This window comes from Herpailurus yagouaroundi, unplaced genomic scaffold (genome assembly GCF_014898765.1).
Source record: "Herpailurus yagouaroundi ecotype Mexico unplaced genomic scaffold, PumYag 210, whole genome shotgun sequence".
Lineage (NCBI taxonomy): Eukaryota > Metazoa > Chordata > Mammalia > Carnivora > Felidae > Herpailurus > Herpailurus yagouaroundi.
Genome location: NW_024412441.1, coordinates 22,386,801 through 22,410,586, shown reverse-complemented (window position 1 = coordinate 22,410,586; position 23,786 = coordinate 22,386,801). Strand labels below are relative to the sequence as shown.

Here is a 23,786-nt window from a genome sequence, read left to right as displayed (position 1 = left end):
AAAAAAAATTTTTTTTAATGTTTATTTTTGAGAGAGACAGAGACGGAGCATGAGTGGGGAGGGGCAGAGAGAGACACACACACAGAATCTGAAGCAGGCCCCAGGCTCTGAACTGTCAGCACAGAGCCCAACCGCGGGGCTTGAACCCACGAATCGTGAGACCATGACCTGAGCTGAAGCTGCACACTTAACCGACTGAACCACCCAGGCGCCCCTGAAAACCGTATCTTTGTAACCTCTCTTCACAATGACTCCTGCTTCTACATTCAACTTCCCCCTGTGTGATAAGGATGTGCCCACAATAGCCCTGCTGGCCCCCTTGATTCTAAGGGAAACCAGCTCCTTTCTGGAATGCAGGACAGGAAGATCCAACTTGAAGGCGCCGTGTGTGCTGTGAGCCTTAATGGCTGCTGTCTGACAATGGCCCGTGGCTTCACATCCAGTGCTCCCAACTCTGCCTGCGGCTGTGGATAGGTCACAACCAGGCCCAGGCCTGTTTGGTTATCTGGCGACAAACGTACCTGCCACCTTAAGGACTGGAACAATCATGAGTTGATGGCTGCATGGCAGTCACCACTGTGCCTATAATATCACACATGCCTCCCAATTTTGGCTTCTTCCCCGTCTTCTACATGAAAACACAAGAGAAAAAAGTTCTAAAGAAATGCACAGAAGGCCTAGGAGCCTTTACAGACGCAAGGCCTCTTCCTGGTGGTGGCTCCCTCTTCTTCTGGCCTCTTGCTTTCCTCTTCCTGCCACTCAGTCCCAGAAAACCCAGTGTTGCCATGTGGAGTGTCGTCTCCTCTCACTGTATTGAAAGGAGGTCCTACTCCTAAGGATGGAGGGTGGGAAACAAGGCAGATGAAAGAAAGGAAGAAACAGAGGCTGCCTGTATGCATTTTGCAGGCCAACAGCTGCCATGCTCTGGCGCCATGATGGATCCTAACCAGGAACCGGGGGAGCAGAAAATGACCAAGCACATGCCAGAGAAAGGCAGAAGAATACCATTAGATGAAAGGGCCACTGGGAGAGGGGGCTAAAAGAGATGGGGCTGGGGGATGAGGAGGGGGAAGTCTGGTAGCAGCAAACATCAGAAAAGAACAGTGAACATCAAGAACTGTTGTTTAAAAGGTCCTGCCTTTAGGGGCATCTGAGTAGCTCAGTCAGTTGAGCGTCCGACTTCAGCTCAGGTCGTGATCTCTTGGTTTGTGAGTGCCACGCATGAAGCTCATTGCTATTAGCGTGGCTCCTCTGTCCCTCTCTCTCTCTACCCCTCCCCCTCCTGCGTTCATGCTCTCTTCCTCAAAAATAAACATTTAAAAATAAGTAAATAAAAATAAAAGAGCCTGTGTTTATATTTTTAAAACACTGTTTCCCTTTCTTTTATGAATGTTTTGGTCATTCCGAATTGGTCTGAGTGACCCTTGCTTGAAACTGGACAGTAGTCCCAAATCTGCCCAGTTGTTCCACAAGCAAGGGGGGATTAAATGAAGGGTGGTCATAAGACATCTTCGTTCTGTGCTTCTGGGTAAACACAAGCAGAGACACTGAATTTTCTAAGACACTCTCTGTGGGCACAGAAGGTTTTGGGCGTTAAGCGTCTATGGTTTATGAATGACAAGAGTCAAGACACCTATCACCAAAAATAACTAATCAAAACAAAAGTCATCTTAAATGTCACTGTTCACAGAATAAAACAAATAAATCAACACTTGCCAGTGTGAATTCATTTGTGGCTCTCCCCACCCTCAATTCTTTGGAGGGTACATGAATTTGAATGGACAGAATTTGCTCTGCAGAGTCATTATCTCATCAAATGCTATGGAGAAACAGATCAGTAATCAGGGAAACAAAAAAAACAAAAAAAAAGGAAAACAAATGAACTTTCTGATGATTTTCACGAGGTTGAACGTGTGCTACTCCAAGTACAATTTACTGCTCAGTCCAGGGGTCAGCTAATTTTTTTCCACAGAGGGCCAGATAGCAAATATTTTCAGCTTGCAGGCCATATTTTACTCTGCCGTTATGGTACAAAGGAAGCCAGAGATGATACCTAAGTGCAGGAGTATGTTCTAGGGAGGCTTTCTTTGTGGACATGTCCTACTAGTTTTTATGTCACGAAATGTCATTCTTCTTTTGATTTTGTTTAAAAATATAACAGCCTTTCTTGACCCACAGGCCATACAAAACCAGGGCAGGAGCCATGCTGGGCCCCTAGGCTGTGGTTTACCTGTCCCTGTTTTAGTTTGTTCTTTGTATTTCCTGCTAAATTCTACTTAGTAATGTATGGGGCGTTGTAATTGCGTCATTCACTTTTTATCACTAGCACATAAGAGTCTGTGAGGGTGGATGCTTTAAATTTTCAAAATTCACTTAGCAAGAAGGGGAACAGGATTAGGGTCTCATACAAAATGCGTAGTTAAGACAATCCTCTCTTGGAGTGAATCTATTTTAATTTCTCTTTGCATACAAGTGTTGAAATTAACTGAGCTTTTTTTTAAGAGCTTAAGATCTATGTAGAAAGAAGTACAATGCAATTGTATTTTCTCATTATGCTTATAAGCTATTTGTCAAATCCTGGGAAGAGAACACAGGAAGCTTCCAGATAGCAGGATCCACAGAAGAGCAACAATGTAAAAAATCTAAATCCCAGAGAACCACCACCAACAAAAAACCATACAAAATAAGTTTCAAAAATTACATACAGTTCTTTATTTATTTACTTTGAGAGAAAAAGTAAATAAATGTGAGCTGGGGAGGGGCAGAAAGAAAGAGAGAGAGAGAGAGAGACAGAGAGACAGAGAGACAGAGAGAAAATCCGAAGCAGGCTTCATACTGCCAGGGCAGTGCCCGATGCAGGGCTCAAATTCACCAACTGTGAGGTCATGACTTGAGCTGAAATTCAGAGTCAACGCTTAACTGACTGAGCCACCCGGGCACCCCCAAAATTACCTACAGTTCTAATTAGCAAGTGACACGGCCAGGAGGGAAAGAGGCAACTAGCATAGGTGAGCAGGGACAAAGCCTACAGGAGAGAAAGCCTACCCTCCAGGCCCAGACAAACAAAACTATCCAATCAATGTTCCATATTTTATGAGAGCTTAAAGAAAAAATAATGACATTTATTGGATCCACAAATATTTTCCAAGCTCGTGTTAAGTAGGGGACAGGTACCCTTGGAAACAAAGTCAGCATAGGCAGCCTGACTCCGAATTCGTGTCCCAGGGTCATCCTTCTTGAAGCAACTCTGGGAAACATTGGATTTAACATAAAGAATAGTCTAAAATAAGCCATGCCTACTGGCTGGGGGATACATAGATAAATATAGAGTATATTAAACCTGTTTTTAAGTATTAAGAGAAATAAGCAAGTTCATTCAAAGCTAAAAATGCTGGTTTTATGTATCCCAATTCACATAGCAAGCAAGCAAAGGCACAATTTCAAAACCAAAATGGCAGTAAGCACTAAACATTGAGAAACTGGAAATAATGTGAATCATTTTGATCTGATACAGCAACAAGCTGCCGTCACTGCCAGATTGATGCCAGTGGACAAAGACTGAGTGACAGATTTTAATTCTAAAAATAGAATTGGGCGCCTGGGTGGCTCAGTTGGTTAAGCGTCCGACTTCGGCTCAGGTCATGATCTCGTGGTCTGTGAGTTCGAGCCCCGCACTGGACTCTGGGCTGACAGCTCAGAGCCTGGAGCCTGCCTCGGATTCTGTGTCTCCCTCTCTCTCTGCCCCTCCCCTGCTCATGCTGTGTCTCTCTCTCTCTGTCAAAAATAAATAAACATTAAAAAAACTATCTTAAAAATAGAATCAAACTGCATTCGTAAATAAAAATAACCAATAAAAGTATGGAAATAAATAAACACATAAAATAAACAATGAAATTCAATAAATAAAACAGAATTAACTGATTTATGTCAGTAACTTATTGACACATGAATGTATACTTCTTACAACATTTAGTCAGATGCCGGGGCCGAAAGGTACATTTAATTTCTCCCCACCAAAAAATAGTGCAACTATGAATATATAGCCAACTCTTGTTGTATTGCACTTTGCTTTACTGTGCTTTGCAGATACTGCACTTCTTTTTTGTTCGTTTTGGTTTTTACAACTTGAAGTTTTGTGGCAGCTCTGTGTCCTTGAGTAAGTCGACTAGCACCATTTTTCCAAGAGCATCTGCTCACTTCATGTCACTGTATCACATTTTGGTAATTCTCCCAACATTTCAAACTTTACATTATTATTATATTCATTATGGTGATCTGTGATCAGTGATTACAACTTGCTGAAAGCTCAGATGATGGTCAGCTTTTTGCAGCAATAAAGTATTTTTTAATTAAGGTATGTACACTTTTTTTTTAGAACATTTAGTAGACTGCAGGATGGTGTAAACATAGCTTTTATATACGCTGGGAAACCAAACAATCCATTTGACTTGCTTTATTGCAATATTTACTTTATTGCAGTGGTCAGGAGCTGAACCTGAAGTATCTCCATAGAGGTTTTAAAAATGCCCCACTTAGGAGGTCTGCAAAGGACTTATAATAATAAAATAATTGAAAACAAATAAAATATAAATGAAACATTAAAAATTTATTGGGATTATTCCAAAGCAGAACTTAGATGGTATTTAATTTTTCCAAATGACATGACCACTTGCAAAGAAAAGAAAAGAAAAGCACAATGAGTACAGTCAGTCCATGAAGAATTTCGAAAAGGAAGGAGGAGTTAAACCCTTAATCAGACTGTTGAGTCCCTTCCCTGCACGAGGCTGTGAGGGAACCAGTATCATGGATCATGAATGGGCTACCTTCAGTGAGCTTGGATTTGGCACAGAAGATAAGACACGAACATAAGTAATTATAACACAATACAGAGAGTGATAAACGTGAAGAAAGAAGAGCTGTAGAAGTTCTAGAGACATAAGGAAGGGAAGAAAATCACAGAGGAGGAGACTCAGGAAGAAATTGGAGGAGGTGGTGTTAAGATAACTAGCTATGGATATGTAGGTTTTAAGGGGAATGAAGCACAAAGAAGGCACGAGAAAGACTGGGTGCCATGAGGGAGGGGCAACACACCTGACCTAGATACAAAGTGCGAACAGCAAAGAAGAGATGAGCCAAACAAGGAATGGCCACACTACAGAAGGCCTGGAGAGCCGATCTTTGAAGATCTGCCTCTGTTCTCTGGGTCAGAGGGAGCTATTGAGGGTGTCTCAGAACCATCCTTGTCTTCCACACATGGCATGAACAGGGATGAGTCCCTCCTAAGAGACTAGGGACTGGAATTTAAAAATGAGGGATGAAAGCTGCCTAGAGTTTTACACCAGATGGATGCGATTAACCATCAGTGAAAATAAAGAAGACGATGATGCAAACATGTGACTAAAAAGTTTAAGAAGAGCCCAAACTCCAAAGGGATGTATGCATAATGTTATAGAGGAAAAGTCTGAGAGGAGAGCCACTCAGCACAACCATGTAGTAATGTAAAAAGAACACATACATAACAGAACAAAACTATATTGCAACATTATATGTGACAGGGAAAAATCAGGAGCAATAAAAATTATCAATACCATCCGATCATACTTTTCATTCAATATACGTTTACCGGGACTCTACTATGTGCCGGGTACCATATGAGGCACTCGGACTGCAGCAGTGAAAGAAAGAAAGCCCCTGTGCTGGAAGGCTGCAGTTTAATGGAGGGGAACAGGAAATGAATAAATCAGCTGGTAAATTCAGAGCGGCAAGTAGTGATGAGCGCTACAAAGAAAGCCAGAGAGAGGTGAGGCATCCGAAGTGACAGGACAAGGTGGTATCTGGCATCAGTCTGGTCAAAGAGAGCCTCTCTGATGGGTGACATCTGAACAAAACCCTGCGTGAACTGAGTATGTGAAACATGGTGGAAGAACTTTCCAGAACAGAGAAGAACAAGTGCTCTGCGTTGAGGGCACCCTGAGCAAGAAAATCACCGTGGTTGGAACAGGGGAAGTCAGGAGAACAGGGTAGGAAATGACATGGAGAGCAGCAAAATAATAGAACACTCAGAGCCTGTGGCCATGGGAAAGGCTTTGGATATTTTATTAGTGCAATGGGAGCCACTGGGAGCATCTGAGCAGAGGAATGTCATGATCAGATTCGGTTTTATAGGGTCATTATGACTGCTGTTGAAGAATGGAAGCAAGAACACCAGTCTCTCAGGAATTCAGGAAGGAGATGATGGTTTCCATTAAAGTGGTGGTGTGTATAAGAGGAGGCCAAATGCTGAACATATTTTGATAAGTGCTCCAAGAGGGCATGTTGCTGGCCTGGAGGAGGGATGTGACTGTCATATTGTGATATGAGACAAATATATATATTTGGTCTTCATCCCAAGCTCCTGGCCAGAGCTCCTAAAACCTTTGTAATTTTCCAAGTGATAATGGTGCTAGGGCATCTTTTGTTCTAATATTTGATCTTTGACCCCACTTCTTGACACAGAGCTCTTAAATTCCTTGGAATTTCCTGGGTGATAGGAGTGTCTTTGGTTCTAATAAGGCAACTCAAGGTGGGCTCCTGGATAACTTCAAGATGAGGTCAGGTCACCAGGAAGACCAAGCCATGAGTAGAAACTTGTAACTTTCAGCTCTCCTTCCTCATCCTCTGGAGAAGGAAAATGGCTGGAGACAGAGTTAATAGTCCATCCTGCCGATGTGATAAAGGCTCCATAAAAACCCCTCAACTGTGGTATTCAGAGAGCTTCCAGACTGATGAACAAGTCTACCTGGCAGGAGAGTTGTACACTGCAACTCCACAGGGACAGAAGCTCCTGCACTGGGGGATCCCTCCAGATCTTGCTTTATATCACTTTATCTGGCTATTCATCTGTATCCTTTATCATATCCTTTCTTATGTAATACACCAGTAAGCATAACTGTTTCCTTGAGTTCTGTGAGCTGATCTAGCAAATGACTGAACTCACGGAGGGCATCATGAGAACCTCGATTTATAGCTGGTCAGTAAGAAGCACAGGCACTCACAACTGCCATGAACAGTCTTATGACGCTGAGCCTTTAACGAGTGGGCTCCGACACGAACTCCAGGTAGATAATGTCAGAAGTGAATTGAACTGTAGTACACCCAGTTAGTGTCCTCAGAGAATTGGAGCATTGCTTGGTGTGGAAAACCCACATATCTGGTGGCCAGAAGTATTCCGTAAGTCTAGATGTTTTTCTCTTAGTGAGACTGATGAATCAAAGATGAATCTGAGCATTTTGGAAAATTCCATATAGGTTAAATAGTTTAGCATTAGAAAAAAAAAAAGAATCTATAAAACACACAATAAAATTCTATGCTGCAATTATCTCTCTTAAAAAGCAGTGACATATTGTAATCAATGACCCCAAAGTAGAGGATATTAAGCTAGAACTTAATATCCTTTTAAATTCACCTTTTAGCTCTATGCTGGCAGTGCAGGGCCTGCTTGGGATTCTTTCTCTCACCCTCTCTCTCTGCCCCTTCCCCACTCATGCTCAGGTGCTCTCTCTCTCTCTCTCTCTCTCTCTCTCTCTGCTTCCCTCCCTCTCTTTCTCTCTTAAAATAAATGGGTAAACTTTAAATAAATAGACAAATTCACCTTTTAAAGACTGTGAAAAAAGTAAGAAAATAAAGATTAAGGAAAAAGAACTAACTTCGGCTTCTGGAAAGATGGAGTATGAATGTTTCTCTATTCTTCCAACTAAGTAAAAAACCCTAAAATCCCTAGACATTATATACACAACAAGCATAAGGATATTCTGAAAAGTGGACAGAAGAAGGAAAACCAGCTAGGGACCTTGAGATCTGAAGAACAACATGGCTGAGAGTTTTTTGGGTTTTCTTTTTGCCTCTCATATCCCAGACCTGAAGAAGCCACTAGCCTGGAAATGCCAACAATCACAGATGACAAAAGTCCCAGCAAAAGTCTGCCCTATCTATACTACGACCAGGAAAGAAGCAGTATAGCAAAACAGAAAACTTTTAGATCATAGCTGCTCTACTCCTGCCAACATGTCAAAAGAAACTGTGGCCCCAGTCTCGGCAAAGTCTGAGCGGGGAGCCTAGATTATGTGCCTACTAGACTGTAAGGAAAACCCCAGCCTCCCTATTGAGATGATGTCAGAAAAGAAAAAGGAGGGAGGTAGGACTTTCTTCATCATGGAGTGGTAACTCTCTTCCATGGTGCCATTAAAGGCTATGTGGAGAGCCTGGACCTCTGCCATCTGCAGTAATGAGGCACCCCAGATCCTCTCCACTGGGGTGGGTCCAAGAAGACCTAGTGGAGTCAAGACTAGGTCACTTCCATCGAACCGAAATGAAGCCACCGCACCCCTGTGGTGTAAGTGGAGGCCACCAGAGGAACAGCAAGGAGGTACTCCTAATTCCTCCCAGCCAAGGAAGGATCAGGGGAGCACTAGTAAGGATCCAGAACCGCCAGCCCCATACAGTAATGAGAAGCATCCTCCTCAGGTAATCAAAGCAAGCAAAGCGGAGACCTGAAAGTCCATCCCCACCTGTCAGTAATGATATAGCGCCTTTCTCTCCCACCACCAAACTGCTCATCGTAAGAAGTCATCTGAAACAGAAGGTATAAATAAGATCCAGAGTCTCATAACTAATACGCCAAATGTTCATGTTGCAGCAGAAAGCCACTCATTATACCAGGAATCAAGAAGATGTCCAACCGAACGATAAAGAAAAAAAATTAACAGATACCACTATCCTGATGACTGAGATGTCAGATTTATTTGACAAAAATGTGAATACCGCCATGATAAACATGTTTCATAAGCAATTACAAACACACTTGAAACAAATGAAAAAAAAAAAATAGGCAGTCTGAGCAAAGAAACAGATGATATGAAGGAGAACCTTCCATACATTTTAGAACTGAAAAACATAATAATTGAAATAAAAAAATTCAGTTGTGTAGGCTCAATAGCAGAAAGCAGTAGACAGGAAGGAATTAGTCAACTTTAAGATAGCATGACAGAAATTACTCAATCTGAGTAATTGGGGGAGGCTTAGGGACCTGTGGATCTATAGCAAAAGATCTAACATTCCCGTCATTGGAATCCCAGGAAGGGAAGAGAGAGAGAGAAGGGCTATAAAAGCATTCAAAGAAATAAGGGCTAAAACCTCCCCAAAGTTGGCAAAAGACATAAACCTACAGAATCAAGATGAGTAAGCCCCAATTGTGACCAGCCCAAAGAAGCCTACGGCATGACACCGGATAGTCAAACTTCTGGAAAAAAATTATGGTAACAGCCAAAGAGAAAGGACACCTTCTCTACAGGAGGGAAAAGAGAATGACATCAGATTTCTTGTCAGAAACCATGGAGACTCTAAGGAAGTAACAAGACATCATGTGTGTACAGAAAAAAAGAACTGCCAACCCAGAATTGTGTATCCAGTGAAAATATCCTTTAGGAATAAAGGGAAAATCAAGACCTTGTCAGCTGAACAAAAACTAAGTAAATTCATTGCAAGTAGACCTGTCTTGGCTAAAGGAATTCTCAAAAAGAAAACAATGTAACCTTAATGTGTGTGTGTGTGTGTGTGTGTGTGTGTGTGTGTGTGTGTGTGTTTACATACATACATACATATATTTTAATGTTTGTTTTTTAGAGAGAGAGAGAGAGAGAGAGAGAGAGAGAGAGAGACAGAGTACAAGTGAGGGAGGGGCAGAGAGTGGGGAGACAGAAGACAGAATCTGAAGCAGGCTGCAGGCTCTGAGCTGTCAGCACAGAGCCCGACGTAGGGCTTGAACTCTTGAACTGCAAGATCATGACATAAGCCCAAGTCACATGCTTAACCAACTGAGCAACCCAGGTGCCCCAAAAACGGAATCTTAGAACATCTGAAGCATAAAAGAAAAACAGATAGAATAAAAAATATGGACAAATTCTATGCATTTGACTTCTCCTCTTTAATTTTCTAAATTAAGTTTGACCACTGAAACCAAAATTACAACACCGTTTGATGTGGTTCTCAATGTATATAGAGGTAATGTTTAAGCCAACTATATGACAAGTTGGAGAGAGTAAAAAGATGTAACAGAAGATAAGGTTTCTACATTCATTCAGACTGGTAAATGACTACACCATTAAACTTCTATTTAGTCACATATATAACATAACACCTATAGGAACCACTAAAGAGGCTATACAAAGAGGTAATCCCAAAAACACTATAGATAAATAAAAAATGGAGTTTTAAAAAAAATGTTCAAATAACCCACAGGAGGGCAGGAAAAGAAAACAGAGAAATGAAAAAGAGAACAAAAAATCAAAGTCACAGACTTAAACACAAACATATCAATAATCACATAAAATGTAAATGGCCCAAACACATCAATTAAAGGCAGCTGTTAATAGAATAGGTTAAAAATATGACCCAACTATTTGCTGTCCTCAAAAAGCTCACTTCAAATACAGGGATATAGGCTGGGTTAAAAATAAAATAATAGAAAGTTATATCATTAAACATTAACCAAAAGAAAGTGGGAGTAGCTATATTAATACCCAGTAATGTAAGCTTCAGTGCAAAGAAAATTATGAGACAGGAAAGACCATTATATAATGATAAAAGGGTCAATTCACCAAGATATGGCAAGCCTAAATGCATATATGTCGAACAACAGAACTACAAAATACGTGAAACAAAGTGATAGCATTAAAAAAAGAAACAGATAAATACACAATTACAGTTAAAGATCTTGATACCCCTCCCTCCCTCAATAATTAATAGAATAACTAGACCATCAACCAATAGGATCTAATTCTACAGTGGACTCCAGCCAACTACAACAGAATACACATTTAAGAATCCGCAGAAACATATCGAGAGACATATCCTGGGCCATGAAAACATGCCTCAATACACTTAAAAGAACGGAAATCATACAGAATACATTGTCTCATCACAAAGGAGTCACACTAGAGGTCAGTAACATATAAAAAAAAACAGGAAAATCTCAATTTGGAAATTCAATGCTCTTCTAAATAATCTGTAGGTCTTCACAGACACCAGGGTGGCTCTCCTCAAAAAGACAGGTAATCACAAATGTTCATGAGCATATGGAAAAATAGAAGCCCTCATACACTGCTGCCAGGAATGTAAATCGTACAGCCACACCAGAAGACAGTCTGGCAGTGCCTCGAAACATTAAACACAGATGTCCTGGGCCTAGAAATTTCATTCTCAGGTATATACCCTAAAGAAATGAAAACCTGTCCACATAAAAACTTATAGAGGAATGTTCACAGCAGCATTATTCATAATAGCCAAAAGGTGAAAACAACCCAAATGTCCATCAACGGATGCCTGTGATAAACAAAATGTGGCAAAAAAGGGGGGGGGGGGGGAGGGTATTACTTGGCCATAAAATGGTACATGCTACAACATAGATAAACCTTGAAAACATGCGCCAATTGAAAGAAACTCGTCACAAAACCACATATGGTATGACTCCAGTTATATCATACATCCAGAAGAGGCAAATCTACAAAGACAGAACGTAGATTCGGGATTTCCTTATGGTGGGGCAGGATGGGGAAATCACACAGACATAGCTAAAGCATATGGGATTTCTTTTAGAGATAATGAAAATATTCTAAATTTGACTAGAGTGATGGTTGCACAACTGTGAATATACTGAAGGCCATCAAGTTGTATACTCCAGATGGATGCAATACATACTATATAAATTATACCTCAATAACACTATTACAAAAAAAATCTATGGGTCAAAAAGGAAGTCTCAAGGGAAATCAAAAAGTGCTCTGAACTGAAAGGAAATGAAGATACAAAATATCAAAAGCTAAAGTTTTGCTGAGGTAAAAATTTATACCACCAAATGCATTCATTAGAAAGTAAGAAAAGTCTCAAATTAATAATCTAACCTTTTACTTTACTATTTGCAGGTGACATACTACTATATATGGAAAACCCTAAAGATTCCACACACACAAAAAAAAAACTACTAGAACTGATAAATGAATGCAGTCACAGGATACAAAATTAACATAGAGAAATTGGTTTCATTTCTATACATTAAAAATGAGGTAGCAGAAAGAGAAATTAAGGAAAACAATCCCATTTACAAATGCATCAAAAAGAAGAAAATATCTAGGAATAAACTTAACCAAAGCAGTGAAAGATCTGTACAAAAACTATAAAGCACGGATGAAAGAAACTGAAGATGACACAAATAAATGGAGAAACATTCCATGTTCATGGTTTGGAAGAACGAATATTGTTAAAATGTCCGTAGTACCTAAAGCAATCTACAGATTGAATGGGATTCCTATCAAAATGCTAACAACATGTTTCACAGAACTAGAACAAATAATCCAAAAATTTGAACAGAACCACAAAAAACTCCTCAGAGCCAAAGCAAGCTTGAAAAAGAACAACGAAGCTGAAAGTATCACAACCCCAGAATTCAAGACATGCTACAAAACTGTAGTCATCAAAACAGTACAGAACCAGAACAAAAGTAAACACACAGGTCAATGGAACAGAATAGACAGCCCAGAAATAAACCCAGGCTTTTACAGTCAATTGATCTATGACAAAGGAGACAAGACTATGCAGTGGGAAGAAGACAGTCTCTTCAACAAATGGTATTGAGAAAACTGAACAGCTACATGCAGAAGAATGAAATTGGATTGCTTTCTTACACCATGCACAAAAATAAATGCAGAATGAATTAAAGACCTAAATGTGAGACCCAAAGCCATAAAATTCCCGGGAGAGAACATAGGCAGTAATTTCTCTGACATCAGCCATAGGAACACTTTTCTATATATGTATCCTCTGACAAGGGAAATACAAAAGTAAAATTAAACTATTAGGACTACACTAAAATAAAAAGCTTTCGCGGTGAAGGAAACCATCAACAAAACTAAAAGGCAACCTACTGAATGGGATAAGATATTAGCTAATGATGTATCTGATAAAGGGTTGATATCCAAAATATACAAGGAACCCATACAACTCAATAACCAAAAAACAAATAATACAATTTAAAAATGGGCAGAGAACATGAGTAGTCATGTTTCCAAAAAAGACACACAGATGGCCAACAGGCACATGGAAAGATGTTCAACATCACTAATTATCGGGAAAATGCACATTACAACCAGAAGGAGATATCACTTTACACCTGTCAGAATGGCAAAAAATAAAAAAAACACAATAAATAACAAGTGTTGACGAGGATGTGGAGAAAAAGGAGCACTCATGCACTGTTGGTGGGAATGCAAACTTGTGCAGCCACTCTCAAAAACAGTATGGAAGTTCCTCAAAAAATTAAAAATAGATTTACCATATGATCCAGTAATTCCACTGCTGGATATTTATCTAAAGAAAAAGAAAACACCAACTCAAAAAGATAGATGTACCCTACGTTTATTGTACCATTATTTATAATAGCCAAGATATGGAAGCACATGCACATGTGCACACACTGGAATATTACTCAGCCATAAAAAAGAATGAACTGTTGTCATTTGCAGCAACATGGATGGATCTAGAGGGTATAATGCTAAGTGAAATAAATCAGAGAAAGACAAATACCATATGATTTTGTTCCTGGGTGGAATTTAAGAAACAAAAGAAATGAGCAAAGAAAAAAGAGACAAACAAAGACTCTTAAATATAGAGAACAAACTGGTGGTTACCAGAAGGGAAGTGGCAGGGGGGAGGAGGGGTGGTAAAATAGGTAAAGGGGATTAAGCGTACACTCATCATCAGATACCTGGGTGGCTCCATCATTAAGCATCTGACTTCAGCTCAAGTCATAGTCTCACAGTTGTTGAGTTCGAGTCCCAAATTGGGTGAGCTTGTGCCCCACTTTGGGTAAGCTCCAGCCCCACTTCAGGTGAGCATGAGCCCACTTTGGATAAAAAAAAACACAAGCCCTGGGTGAGCCCCACTTCTCTCTCTCTGCCCCTTGCTCACTTGACCCCTCTCTTAAAAAAAAAAAAAAAAAAAAAAAAAAAAAGGTGTATACTCATCATGATAAGCACTGAGTCACTGAGTCATGTACAGAATTGTTGAATCATTACATTGCACACCCGAAACTAATATAACACTGTGTTAATTATACTTGAGTAAAAAGGAAATTTTAAAAATCAAAACAACTAAACACAGCCAACAAGTCTCTCCCAAATAGAGGCAATTGTTTAAACTAGAGCCAATCAAGTAATTTTCTTCCTTTGCTTCTAGTTCTTCTCTATGAAAGTCTTGCCCCTGGTTCCTGCCAGTTGAGTACTCCTAATGACTTCTGGTTTGTCACCACCCAATTTGAATAGATTTTTTCTCAAATAAACCCTTAAAATTAAAAATAACAATAATAATAAAAGCAAAATAAACCCAAAATAAACAGAAGGAAGGAAATTATAAAGAGCAGAAATCAGTGAAATCAAACACAGAAAAATAGGGAAAAAAATAGTGGAAAAAAAAAGCTGAATCTTGGGTCACCTGGGTGGCTCAGTCGGTTAAGCATCTGACTCTTGATTTTGGCTCAGGTCATGATCCCACAGTTTGGGAGACTGAGCCCCGCATTGTACTCTGCGCTGACAGCACGGATCCTGCTTGGGATTGTCTCTCTCCTCTCTCTCTCTGTCCCTCTCCTCACTTGCACACGCTCTCTCTCTCAAAATAAATAAATAAACATTTAAATGCTTGTTTAAAAAAAAGCGTGAATCTTCAGAAAGGTCAATAAAATTGGCAAATCTCTAGCAAGACTGGTATTAGTATTTACCAATAATTTGGGAATAAAATAAGGGCATCCACTACAGACCCTGCCATCATAAAAAGGATGATGTGGGAGTACTATGAACAGATTTACATACACATTTGACGTCTTGGATGAAATAGGCTGATGCCTCAAAACACACAAACAGCCATAATTTACCTCACATGGAGATAATTTATATAGCCCTGCAACTAGCAAAAAACAAAAACAAAAACAAAACTGAACTTATGATTTAAAACTCTTAAAAAAATAAACTCTTTAGCCCAGATGGTCGTATTAGTGAATTCTACAAAATAATACCAATTCTACATAATTGTTTCCAAAAACTGGAAGAAGAGGGAACATTTCAGTTGACTTCTGAAACTACTAGACCCTAGTATCAAAATCAAACAAAGAGTACAAAAACTAAAGCAACAGGTCAATATCCTTTATGAGCATTGTGATATTGTAATTTATAATAATAAATACAGATTTGTTTTTCAACCCTTTTTCTGGTTTACAGAGCCCCTAAAACCTTTGTTTGATAAGAGGGCAGTCTTGTGGGACTGAGCCCTTAACCTGACGTTGCTTCCCAGTAGATAGTGTCAGAATTGAGTTGTAGGATACCTAGCTGGTATCCAAGAATTGCTTGGTGATGCTGAAATTGAATGCGGGATTATGGTATAAATGCAAAAACCCTTATCAAAATATTATCAAAGAATTCAGCAATATATAAAAAGACTCATATGTTGTCTTTTGACCAAAGAAAGCTTACTTATTTCAGGGAGGCAAATGTGCCTTAATATTCAAAATCCAATCAGTGTAACACATCATATCAAGAGACTAAAGAAGAAAAATTACATGATTATACCAACTGATGCAGAAAAAGTGTTTAGCAAAAATTCAATATCTGCTTATGATAAAGACCCTCTGCAAACTACTAATAGAAGGAACTTTCTGAACTTGATAAAGATCATCTGATTCCAAATGCCAAGTTTTAATTACCCTGCAAAAAAAGTGCCTAGTTGGCAGAAAGGTTGGCCTGTTCACTTAAAAAACCCCAAAGTTGGTGCTCAAGACACATACGTTTGAGAGATGACTGAATAGACTATAAATCATTAGGTGGAAACCATGTATGTTATGGGAAAATCATTGCAAAGAAAATATTCTTCCTTCCTAAAAACTGATAAATAACTCCCATGATTACTTATTCTTTCATTTATTGACCCACAAGCATTTCCAAACACTCACCATCATGAAGCGTGCATAGCACCAGAGACATCGCAATAACCAAGATGGAGATGTCTTTGTCTCCATGAAGTTTACCATCTACAGGGACAAAGGACGCCAAAGAAGTGGTTACAAATGCCATGCTTGTTACGGAAAGGGAAATGTAAGTCACAGTGGAACCACTGCAGGGTCTTTAATCTTGTCTGCCCCATTGGAGAAGGGCTCATTAAGGAAACAGTGGTAGGAATTGTCAAAGCCAAGAGGCATGGGAGGGGCTTCTGAGCAAAGGGAATGGCATGTGCAAAACTCAATAGTGTGGGCACCAAGTGTGGCCCATAGGAGGCGCTGCAAGAAAACCAAGAGAGGGTGACAGTAATGTGTCCTAGGGCTTGTCACCCGCAGTTTGGATTCACCTCAAGGTAGTGGCAAACAGTAACACCCAACACAGGCAATGATATGAAGAAAAAGGCATGCTCTTCATTGGAAGACATTTACAAAATGTTTCAGAAGGCAGTGAGTACCCACGTGGCTCTCTGTCCACAGTCACACTGTGCAGATGTTGTTAACAGACTACTTACTGCACTACAGTTCACAGACCCACCTGAAGGTCTGTTTCACCCACTAGAGCAGGTTCCCAGGGTGGTAGCGAGTTTTACTCAATTTTGCCCTCCCATTATCTCATAGGTTGTAGCAGGTGGACCAAAATGGCAGTAAAGAGGGGCATCTGGATGGCTTAGTCCATTGAGCATCCGTCAGCCGGCACAGAGCCCGCTTCAGATCCTCTGTCCCCCTCTCTCTGCCCCTCCCCAACTTGCTCTCTCTCTCTCTGAAATAAATAAACATTTGAAAAAAATGACAATAAAGAGAAAAGCGCTTCACCTTCCCTTTGATCTGGATGTGCTCCTTTAGGGGTTTTACTCCATGCATCTGGACAAGCATGCAGTGACAACCAGATAAGCATGCTGTCGCTGGGGCTCAAGCACTTGAAAACAAAGATCAGATCATGGGCTTCACCTTTTATCACAGTCCTCACCCACATTCTTAGTTCCAGCTTTTCTATCATTTTCTTTAATCTTTAGTTTTGTTATTTGACTTACCAGCGGAACACCTAGCCAACTGGTTTATATCTGATTACCCTAAAGGTTTATGCTTTCATCACCGATGGTGAGTTCTACCTTCAACTCAATTTCCTTAAGGTTGTAAGAGTTATGCTGTTCCTCCTTAAAATCTTCACTTCCACCAGACACAAAAGAACACACACTGTATGATTCCCCTTACATGAAGTCCCCAGAGTCGTCAAATTTGCTGAGACAGAAAAGTAGGATAAAGGCTCGCAGGATCTGGGAGGACAGAGGATATAGGACAGGGAGTTAGTGTTTAATGGGCAGAGGTTCTGTTTGGGAAGACGGGAAAGTTCTGGAGATGGCCAGTGGTGATGGTTGCACAACATGGTGACTTGACCTAATGTCACTGAATTGCACTTGAAAGGGTTAATATAGTACATTTTATGTGGCATCTATTTTACCACAAAAGAAAATACATCTTCACTTTCATTTTTCACTTTCCTACTCATTCTTATGAAGTAATTATGGCACAGAAAAATGAAATATTGATAATAGCTACATAAACCCTGCTCAGCAAACAAGTGTGAAAGGATGTAGCTGAAACTGATCTCTGCTGGTAGGCACTGGCACCATGCACATAACCCAAAACAACTACCATCAGCTGAAGGCAACTCTCAGCGTGGTGAAATAAAGCATGTCTGGGCATTTTCACTGTGTACGTCTCTGCCACAGCATTTCCACTCGCAAACATTTTCACCGCACAACTAATCGACCAAAAGGACTTCTGCTCTAAAAGACAGAAGGACTGATTGACAGTTTGGTTTCATTTCTCCATTGACAAAGTTCCCATTGTTACATTATACAACTATTGGCTAGACCTCATAATGTTCTATATGGTGATGAGCAGACAGGGTAGTATTAAAATAGCAGGCGATAACTTCTAAATCGACTTGATAGAAGAGATGGTAACCAAACTTACTGGAAGTGTGAAATAGGACAGTCCGAAGCTGTATTGCATACTATACTCTACTAGAAAATATCAGTTACAATGATAACAAAGCTCAGTTACAAATGCATTACAGCATCACTATGTCTTGTACATTTCCCATAGAACTCTAGAACGTCTATGAGCAGACATGTGACAATATGTCAAGGATGAACAGCAGTATAGAAGCCTTTCAGAGTGCAAAGCTCCGTTACAAATGTGTATTCTAGTCTTTGGAAAACTGATACTTCTCTAAATGAAGGAAGACATTAACAATGAATTTTATTGTATTTTTCATGTTTATTTATGTCCTTTTACATGTCCCTGTTTCACTTTCCATGGCTTGATCTTTTATTACAAATATCCTAATGGCACTTCTATTAATTTTTTCATGTTTTGTTATGTCCATTAAACATGAACGTCCCTGTTATCTTCTGTGATTTTCTCTTTTGCAGCAAAATTGCCTTACACCCAACTAGATATACAGCAAAACGTTTGTGGCAATCATGTTTGTGGTGAAATGACCAAGAACCATAAAATGTGCAAAGCACGGGCTGTCCAAAAATAGCAAGCAAAAAATCAAGGATTTTCTGCGATGCAGAGGGGAAAATAACTAATTTTTACAAAAACGCTCATAGCAAAATATCAAAAGGAGATGGCCGATGAAAGTATAACACGCTAACATGCTATCCCAATCTACCATAGCACATACGTCAATTACAGCAATACTCCTATGGGTTTATTGTAAATGATGCTCAGTGAACAAGAGCACAAGAATGGTTGTCTTTATTATCGTTAAAACTGTTAAATTCACCAATCTTGTTCACAGACATATTTTTAAAGGAAAGTGCCTCTTATATGGGACCTCATCATCCACTGAGACCCTAAGACCAGATAGCCTTATTTAAATTGGCAAAACAGAGACATTTGGGGGAAGGTAAGTAACATGTTCATTGTTTTAACAATGGTCAGGATGACATTTGATGTATCCATAGAGTTTACCTTTCACAGATAATGAAGTTGCTGTGTGACATAACTAAATGTCAGAGGCAGGGTGAGAGGGACGTGCCAGCAGCCTGGCATCCCTCCCAACACTGCTTCCCACGCCTGCGCTCCTTACTCAAGGTGTAAAACGGGAATGCCTTTTACTTAGGGATTCCATGACAGCCTCCCCATTTTTATCAATGGTAAGGGGATGTCACCATTTTTACTTATTTCTCTTTTGGTAACACAACCATATTCTGAGGACGGTATTCATTTTGACTATTATTAACTTGATAAATTCCAACGGATCCTGAGTGCATAAGAATCCCAATCAATAGACTCACCTCCCTTAAATATAAGCAGGTATAAATACTGGAAGCAAAATTTCATGCAATGTGAAAAAGGCTGGGCCAGAGGTTACAAACTGGCAGCTCATGGGCCATCGTGGCCTATAGACCGATTTGGTTTTGCTCGTTGTATTTCTGAATATCGAGCTAATCTCTCGTAAATGAGACTTTCCACATACAAATTCCTCTGTTTAGTTTATCTTGAAAAATCAGCAGACTGGGCCCTCTGTCCCCCAGTCTGTGCAAGGTGGCAATCAGCTAGAACTGGGCAGGGGCTTCCTCTAGTCAGAGCGAGTGCTGGTTCTCCAGCTTGCCTGCCAGCCTCCCCCACGCTGGGCATCCCCACCCATCCAGTCCACACAGCATGCATATGCACTGCTAGGCCACACTGTGCGCTGTCCGTCTAGACTGCAGGTCCAAATGCCTATCTTCAGAGGCTACTCAGACTGCAATGGAGGGGCACCTGGATGGTTCAGTCGGTTGAGTGTCCAACTCTTGATTTCATTCAGCTCAGATCATGATCCCAGGGTCCCACGTGCATGATCCCTGCACGCATGGGGCCTGCTTAAGATTCTTTCTCTCCCTCTGCCCCTCTTCCCCACTTGTGCTCTAATTAAAAAAAAAAAAAAAAAGACTGCAATGGAGACTGGGGCGAGAAACCTTACATTGTCTTTCTCTTCAGTCTTCTTTTTAGACTCCTGACTTCAAATCGGAACTGCAGCAATGAGAACTCAACTCAGCACTCAGATTCCATGGCTTATGGGACTGGCTTCCCATCTCTTAAGCAAGTGACCAGTGCTCAGCAACTCGGGGGGGGGGGGGGTACCTCCCTCTTCTCACCGGGCCCCATGGCTGGTTTCTGTCAATAGGGCGAGCTCCCTGAAAGGTCCTAAGTGCCACACTTGGAGTTGGTGACTTCTGCAGGCTGAGAGAACTACCCTCAGTGTATGCTGAGGCATACATTGCAGGCTGGGACTTTCTCCTCCGCTGAATCCTAATCTGACCCCTGAGCCAGGGCTGAGCACAAGAAGTGACTTGTGCCCTTGCCTCATTATCACCTGAATTAAGGCCTTTTCTTCAGTCTCAGACCCATTATTTGCATTCCGGGGCCATCAGCAAGATAAGGTCAATTCTCAGTGTTAGTTAGATTTTTCTTTCTACAAGAAGTTGGGCCCAGAGAGTTAGCCTATAACCAGTGGTTCAGAAAAGTATTTTTGCTGAGTCGAGTATGCAAATATTCATGAGCAGAAATCTCATATTTAGTTTTTACCTGGCTATCTGTGATTGCTCATGACAGACTTAAAAGTTGTGTGTGTGTGGTGTGTGTAACACATGGAGATACATGTGTGAAGTCATCCCTAAGCCCTGTGGTTTGCCTTGCTTCACGAAAGACACTGCATCCGATGCTGAGAGTTTTATGTCACACAGAAGACACATTTACTGGGGCCGAAGGCAGATGTGGCTGGAGGTGCTGCTCTCGGAAATCCGACGTGGAAAAAATAAAAGACTACACAGGTCTCTGGATTTCAAGGAAAGTCACAAATTGAAACAACAGCAAGCTATCCCTTCAAATGATAGAGAATTTTTTTGGTTCCACGCATGAAGGTGTCTGGGAGGAAATATGTGCTGGGCTGAGCGGGAACCAGGTGGCCCGGGAAGATGTTCCTGGCACTGAATCCCTTGGCTCTCAGGGGCCCGGAGGCCAAGCAAAAAGGGCCAGAGTCTCTCCAGGCTTGGCAGCCCAAATCAATTTTGGGCAGGCCGATCACAAAGAAAGTTCTCCTGGCTGTAAAAGAGGCTGGGCCACAGTGGCGAGCACACGAAGCACTGTGCAAAGTTAATGATTCTGTTGATACGGCTCCTCAGCTTGTGCGTTACAGCGTATCTCCAGTCTTCCAATACCTCTATAAAATCTATTCTAATGAAGTGACAATCGCGTGCCCTGGCTGCTCGAAGGCGGCTTCTGTGACAGAAAAGCTCACTGTTTTTCTAGGAATTCTGAAGGAGATGGTCATGCAAGAGACTAGCTTATTAGCATCTATGTAAAATACATACATCATAATTATTTTGCATAGTTATCTTGTCAAAAGCAAATCAATTTCTTCCTTTCCAAGAAAGAAACTATGCTTGGGGACTGAGGAAAGCCAGCGAAGAAAGGAGAAATAAATAAATGAACACTGTGCTTTTCTGTAAATAATACTTCTTGCTTTTTATTTGAGTTATTTGCGGTTTTCAATTTTATGTTAGGTTGCTTACCACTCAATGGCTTTCAGAGGATCAAACCAATTACATAGTTTACCATCTTGGTTACTTCCTACTGACGAGGCCAATCTTAACGGGCCACACTCTCCTTTTTTTTTTTTTTTTTTTCATATTTATTTTGAGAGAGAGAATGCACAAGCAGGGGAGGGGCAAAGAGATAGAGAGAATCCCAAGCTGACAGCATGGAGCCCAACACAGGGCTTGATCCCATGAACCCTGAAATTGTGACATAAGCTGAAATCAAGAGCTGGAAGCTTAACCAACCAGGTGCCCCCACAGTCTCCTTTTTGAAGCTACAGGTAGGCTAGGCCAGGGAAATGAATTCCGAAGATGTTCAGTTCTTGCTATCGGCACGCTCAGATTGGGTCCTACGAATTTTGCAAAACGTTCCATGAGTGCAGTGCAACCAAGATGGAGTAGCCATACCACACCATCCACATGGCCCAGAAATTATAACTGATTTGGGTGCGTCCTTACCGCCCACCAAAGCAGCAACTCTGCACCAGGAAATAACAATGACACTGGCCAGTGTCCCAAGAATTTTCACATATTTTACATCCGGGTGTGAAATATGTGCCTCCCTATGCCAAGTAAAGTAATCCACAGATGCCAGGGGAGTTTCTAATATCGCCAGGTGGGAAACAAGATCCATGCTGTTAAAATGCTCAGAGCAGCCCTCGGACGCGCCAAGAATTCTTATTTAGCAGAGTCCTCGACTCATGTTTCTCATGAAGTACACATAAAGTCGTCACAGAACTTGTCCTGCATCTGTCAGGACGGCAGGTTCAGATTTTACATCTCTGAAGCGGATTCGACAGCTCCATATTCTAAATATCTTTAACGTTACCAAGTTCTACCCCCTTGTGGCTCTTGGCCCACCCCTTTTCCTTCTTCTTCTTTCTCCACTGCAGTAACACCCTTCGATGAAGGGGTTCGGCCAAGGAAGGGGTAGACTGAAAGAGATCTTTCTGAGAGGAAAAAAACTCTCCCGGGTATAGGCATTATGTAGGGGGAAGGACAGTATCCAGGGAGTAGTTAGGTTTGCCAACTGTATCTGAATAGACTTTCTGCAGATCTGGCTGGGAGGGAGAGGGACAGGGAGGGGGCACCGGGATCCAAGACCCGGGAGTGGTGACAGGGACCCTGGGGTACTCTAACCTAGAGAGAGGCAAGACTTGCCATGCAGGCCAATGGCTGAAAGCAATTTTTTTCCTACTGCCCCAGCTAGATGTTAAAGCCCAAGATTTGTCATTTTTTCAACCCGTGTGTTAGTAAATGATTTATGTCAATTTTTGGTTGTGTTGTTTGCCCACCCATCATTAAGTTATGCACGGTTATCCAGGGAGCCTACCGCACCCACCCAACCACCTTGTGTTGGGAGTTTTATGTTCCGTTTGGCTTTTATTCCTCTGAGAGCCTGCCTTCTAAACAAACGTACCACTTGCTTAAAATAAATAGATCAAAGTATAGTAGAGGAACCCACAATTGCCAGTAATTGCTGCCTAATTGCATTTTTCAATTAAGTGGTCGCTAACACTTAACTCCAGCCACTGGTTATATACACGGAGGGGATCTGCGTGCACACCGGTGGCCAAAGCTAAATTAAGAAACTACCCTATTTGGCAAAAGGATGCTATTTTCTCAACTTACCAGAATCAGCATATTTTTGCTCATTTTGTCTCCTCTCCAGCTTCTGATTACCAACTCGGTGATCTCTGCACATCCATGTGTCTTTCGATTTGCTTATCATTGCAAAGACCAAAGGGATTTCAATTCTTAAGAATTCTATGGTCCAAGCATCATCATAATTATTACACTTTAGGAAAATAATAACCAGTACTACTAATAATATATTTAGTGGAAAAATAGAAAACCGGAGTCCTGCCAGTTATACACACTTGTTCACAGATTCAGAGACAGCAATAAACTCCCTTGGTTTCAGTGGCCTCAAAACACAAAATTGAGACATCAAGACCAAACGGGAAGAAAAAGAAGAAAAGAAAAAAAAAATCACTGCAGAGAGAGTAAAGTCATTACATATATAAATCGGCTATCTTATCAACCAAATCCCTTTAGCAAAGCCATTAGCACTCACGAACCACGCTTCGAATGAAAGCACATGAATACATGTCACCAGT

At 40.9% G+C, this 23,786-nt stretch overlaps 1 protein-coding gene across 1 annotated transcript in view; it reads right to left on the bottom strand.

The window, feature by feature from the left end:
• SLC9A2 (solute carrier family 9 member A2) overlaps positions 1–23,786 on the bottom strand; it is a 99,953-nt gene that overhangs the window by 61,774 nt on the left and 14,393 nt on the right. The window lies entirely within an intron of this gene.